Source organism: Drosophila guanche, unplaced genomic scaffold (assembly GCF_900245975.1).
Source record: "Drosophila guanche unplaced genomic scaffold, DGUA_6, whole genome shotgun sequence".
Lineage (NCBI taxonomy): Eukaryota > Metazoa > Arthropoda > Insecta > Diptera > Drosophilidae > Drosophila > Drosophila guanche.
In genome coordinates this window covers 75,628-81,390 of record NW_022995789.1, presented here as the reverse complement: position 1 = coordinate 81,390, position 5,763 = coordinate 75,628, and the positions used below count along the sequence as shown (strand labels likewise).

General features: G+C 45.5%; 1 long non-coding RNA gene across 1 annotated transcript; it reads right to left on the bottom strand.

The window, feature by feature from the left end:
- Positions 1 to 5,279: 5,279 nt before the first annotated feature.
- On the bottom strand, positions 5,280 to 5,763 carry LOC117591546. Its single transcript, XR_004574415.1, has 2 exons — positions 5,509 to 5,763; positions 5,280 to 5,451 (listed from the first exon to the last, which is right to left on the bottom strand). It is a non-coding gene; the product is annotated as an uncharacterized LOC117591546 (long non-coding RNA).

The window sequence follows — 5,763 nt, the reverse complement described above, 5'->3', positions numbered from 1 at the left end:
GGACGTCGAGAAGAGGGCGGCAGTTGCGCACCGTTCATGTGCAGCAACGTGTGGTGTCTCCGGTCACACACCGTACACCGGTCGCCGCTTCGGCAATCCTGTCCGGAGTGCTGGTGAGCCAGGCAATTGGTGCAGTAGCTGAAGTTTCGGACAGCTCGGAGCCTATCTTCGGTCCTTAGGCGGAGAAATCGGCGACACTTCCGTAGTGGATGGATTTCAGAGCAGACTCGGCATTGGTAGGACTCAGTACCTCCGGAAAGTCTGCTCGGAATGGTGCGGTCGACTTGGCTAGGACGAAATGACGAAGTTGAAGAAGCATTAGTAATTTGCGGAACGGAGCGGAGCATGCAGGTAAAATATGTCTGGACATGAGATTGAGGTTCGGATAAACCTGAATTCTGTGTAGTATGTACTTGGGCTTGGGCCTGGCCAAGCTGTAGAATTGGGTACGGATGTGGACGACTCACGGGATGCTGGAGTACCGCGATGCAGGAGCATGTGGTGACGGGCTCCACACGGCACGCAATTGTGGGCGCTTGTACACTATCGTAGCTGGCGACCTCGTGCAAAACAATTTAAGGACAACTGCTTCGTCTTAATGCAGCTAGAACGTGCTTCAACGTCCATTTGGAGGAAGTGCGGGCATAGTTGGATTGGGTGATTTTCCTTGGAACAGAGATCACACTTCTTCGGATTCACGCGGGTACTGAAGGATTGAAAATTCCTCGGAGGAGGACTACCTTGAGACCGGAACGGGTTGGCGTGGCTTCCGGAGGGTTTCGGATTTGTTTTGCCTTTGGACGGTGGCGGATGCGGATCGCTCCTAGTCTGGGAAGGGTCGCTCTCCATGGCCTCTAGCGTAAAGTATCGCTATGTGAGGAAGGAGTCTATTTCCGTCCAGGGAGGCTTTTTGTCAGTTACTGACGCTTCCCACAGAGCCTGGGTCAGTTTTGGTAGCTTGGAAGCACAGATAGTAACAAGAAGACTGTCCCTATGTCTGTGCAGACCTTGGAGTGAGCCAGGGCGGTTAGAACCCCTTGAATGGTGCTCTGAAGGTTTTTCCAGGCACGACTGGTCTCGGAACCCACGCGAGGCACCATGAGTCGATTATTTTCATATCGGTTACGGAGGGCTGACCATGCTGCCTCGAAACCGTTGTTGGTGAGTGGGGACTTTTCGACTATGGCTTTCGGATCGCCACGGGTCTTCGTGGAGATGTGTTACAGCTTCTCCACTGGAGATAGCCTCGGATTGTCGATATATGTCGCGGTGAATAAGTCCCGGAACGTAGGCCAGCGGACTTAATCCCCTGTGAAAACTTCAATATCACAGGGGGGCAGATGACAGCCGCCCTGGGAGGCTTGCGGCACTGGAGGACGAACTTATGGGCGGTCAATTTGGGCAATAAGGCCCGCTAAGCACAGCTCGTAGCCCTCATAGCATTCGCCATACATGTTTTGGAGCTGGTCACGACGGACCTTCGAAACCGAGGAAAATGGGGTGGTGGTCCCGGAAGTGGTGAGCCGTGCTTCCAAGGTGGTCAGCCTATCGATGGAAAAACAAGGAATTGTTTCTCTATCAAGCACGAGAAAACTATCGGACGATATACCTCAAGAAAAATAATATTTTCTTATTGGCAGTGGTTTTAATGCACCAAAAAGTCGAAATCGGAATCCGCACTAGACTACGATATTTTTATACCCGGTACTCGAAGAGTAAATAGGGTATATTGTATTTGTGGGGAATAACGGTTGTATGTAACGCACAGAAGGAATCGTTTCCGACCCCATAAAGTATATATATTCTTGATTAGAATCAATAGACGAGTCGATAGAATGTCAGTCTGCCCGTCTGTCCGTCTTGTTTGTCGGCTAGTTCTCAGAGACTATAAGAGCTAGAGCCACCAAATTTTGCATCCAGAGTGCTATATGCTCACACTGAACACACCAGTGTATTTAAAAAATGAGCCACGCCCCCTTCCACCCAAAAAACCTCATAGATCTACAATTTTGAATTTTTTTTGGGATCCGATTGGATCATTCTTATACCCACACTGGTGAAATTAATTTCCAGTGGCTAAACCCAACCTGTCCCGTTGCTTTTCTTGTTCTTTTTACATTCTCTCATTCACACTCTGCTTCTGCTTCACTCGGCCCCTGCCTCTGCCCTCCCCCTGCCGATGCCTCTTCCTACTTTTAAGCCTCCCCGTCCCGCAGCTTTTGTTTGTATTTTTTTTTTTTTGTGCGGACGCCTCTGCCTCGTGCCTGCAGTGTGTGTGTCTAGGGAAGGGCGGCGAGCTAACGGAGCGTATTGGTGTGAAAAGTGTTGTAGATGTAGATGACAGATGAAGAAAAAATGTAAAATTTGACAAATAACCGCTAAGGTGCAGATGTAGTATTGAGTGCCGGGTGTAAAAGTTGTGACGCGTAAGAAGCGTCTCACACGGCCCTTCTCGTTATATATCTTTATTGGATTTTATTTAGTCCACTCGGATGGATAAGAGTGTGTTTGTTTTTCACCTCTAGATTTTTGGCAATTTGGAAATTGGCGAGAAAAAACTTAAAAAAGGCTGCGGAAATGAGCTGTGCCTTTTGTCGGATTAATTTATCCGGGATTTGGGGGAAATTCTTTTGGCTGTGGGTCGCTTCAGGTGCGCCTGGAATGCTTAGAATCTCGGTAATCGCGAAATTTGCATATGCAGCGGAGTGCTGGTACCGCGTATGGGACTAACGCGTAGGCGCAGACAGATACCAAGTGTGGTATGTAGAAGCACTAACCAAATAATATAGCAGACTATCAGCTGCCTATAAGCGAAACGTCACCGCAGAAAGTGCGTCGGGAAGTCCCAGGCCTCTGCCAATGTCGCAGCTACAAGTATTAGTGCGTGTAGAACACGCAGCTAGAAGTCCCAGCTACATTTGTATTAGTGCGTGTAGAGCACGCAGCCAGAAGTCCCAGCTACATCTGTGTAAGTGCGTGTAGCCAATGATTTTTTAGCGCTCCAAACCGGTTCTGGCTTGATTCACACGGACACTGCAAGTAATGTATGTGTTGGTGCGCTGACTTTCTGAAGTGCGATGGAACGAAAATTCGTTTTGATGATTTGATTTTGTTTTCGGGGTTTGGCGTATGAAACTGACCTACTGCATCATGTGCAGAATGAGGGGTGGGGATTGGTGGCCGGACCTTTGGGGGTTAGAAAAAATAAATATACCAATAAAAGTTGTTATTGTACCAATACTTGTAGCTGCGACGTTGGCAGAGGCCTGGGACTTCCCGACGCACTTTTTGCGGTGACGTTTCGCTTCCTCCAAATTGACCATCTACTATACTATTTGGTTAGTGGTAGAAGTGTCGTTTTTGGTATTTTGGTGGTATTTTTCCCGGGATTAATGCTGTTTATTATTTAACTTAAATATCCAATGTATTCCGATTGCGGTCACACTATAATGGGCGTCGGACTTTTAGTTTTTTTCTAAATTAAAATGGCAATTAAAAGATAACCTCTACGCCAGGTAAGTATTGGAGTAAAACTGTAACAAGTTACAAATCTCGACGTGGCGATTTCCACCTTGTAAAGGCGGGCGGCCAAATAATCCCCCTTAACCCAAGGGTGGAGCGGTAACATAAAACCCAAAAAAAAAAAAAAATATCCACTGTAAATATAGAATGTAAGAATATACAAATCTATGGAAATGAATAACGCCAATAAAACATTTCGAAGGAGTGTTTTATTTGGGGGCGGGGTGTTTGCGTGCTGATCTGACAAACATATGCACGTACATATGTAAATGTCGGACGCCGATATTATGGCGGTGTAGCGGATAAAATTACACGAAAATTCTTAGCGGGATCGGACAATATGTACATGAGAATATATGTACATATGGAAATGTGAGCGTACTCACCTGCAGTTTTGTTTTTTTTTTTTTTGGAATCCACCGATGATTGCTGGGACACTCTCGATTCAGCAAGAAGCCGGCTCGAAGGACCCATGTTTGTGGGAGTGCGGCTTCCTGTCGCTGCAGATAAATCCTCGGAAAATCACGAAAAAAAAGGCGACACAGTATAGGGATATGTTACGAACCTGTTTTGATGTTGGGGCAAGGCCGGCTAGCCAGTCATCCCAGGGCTGAGTTCTTCCCAGGCCCCCAGGTCGCACAACAAACCAACTGTTCGGACATCTCGAACAAATATCAAAAACAAACGATAATTCAAAACAATGCATCGGACGTTACTCTACATCTAACGGACAAACATCTTTCCAACACAGACGTGGACAAGTCTGAGGTGCCGATGGTCTAGCTCCTACGTACTCTACTTGAGATGCGACTCAGAATACCTCAGATCTCCTTCCCAAGTGTGGCGGACTTTCTCCATCTCGCCGTTGTGGTCCCCTTTCCCCCCATACTAAAAACACTAGCACTTAATTTTAAACGTTATAATATTTAAACCAAAAACTTAACACATACTTAACTAAAAATCCCTATACTAATGTCTCGTGGCGCGTCCGCCTATTCCCGACTCTTCAACTTAAATTAATGGGTGGGAATAATCACAAAAATAATAAATATAAATATTAAAATAAATATAAATACAATTACTACATTTATATTACATTAATAGGGTCGGTAAATATATGTGGGGCGGCTAATTAATTAAATATGAATTAATATAGACAGATATTATTTTGGTGTGTCTTTATATATGCATGTAGATAGGTATGCGTTCATGTAGGCATGGATTAATTATTTAATTGTCGGTGGCGCCGTGGCGGGTCGCGCCCGGGCAGGGGTGTGACCAGGATTCCGCGGGCCGGGGAATGGTAATTTTGGCCCATCTACGAGAAGCCAGCCGATACAATTTATGCCCTATGGATTTTAAAAATATTGAATCTGGGATTCATTTTCCCTTTGGACTGGACTCACTTTTTATTTCGATTCGGGTAAAAGGGTCCTCTACGTTGGCCGGTCTTTCTTTTTCCTAAACGGTCACACACACAAAACTCACTAACACTGCCGATGTCTATTTTTCCACTGCCGGCATGTTCAGCGTAGCTACTCTACGCAGTCCCCCTTGCTGCAGCTGATCTCATCTCTTCTATTGCCCTNATGGGTGGGAATAATCAAAAAAATTAATAAATATAAATAATAAAATAAATATAAATACAAATACTACATTTATATTACATTAATATGGTCGGTAAATATATGTGGGGTGGCAAATTAATTGAATATTAATTAATATAGACAGATATTATTTTTGTGTGTCTTTGTGTCTTTATATACGCATGTAAATAGGTATGCGTTTATGTAGGCATAGATTAATTATATTAATTGTCAGTGGCGCTGTGGCGGGTCGCGCCCGAGCAGGGGTGTGACCAGGATTCCGCGGGCCGGGGAATGGTAATTTTGGCCCATCTACGAGAAGCCAGCCGATACAATTTATGCCCTATGGATTTTAAAAATATTGAATCTGGGATTCATTTTCCCTTTGGACTGGACTCACTTTTTATTTCGATTCGGGTAAAAGGGTCCTCTACGTTGGCCGGTCTTTCTTTTTCCTAAACGGTCACACACACAAAACTCACTAACACTGCCGATGTCTATTTTTCCACTGCCGGCATGTTCAGCGTAGCTACTCTACGCAGTCCCCCTTGCTGCAGCTGATCTCATCTCTTCTATTGCCCTTGAACCAAATTCAAGGGCATAGCATGGCATTCTTGAGGGTGTGGGTGAGCTGGCTCGTGGATCCCGCAATATT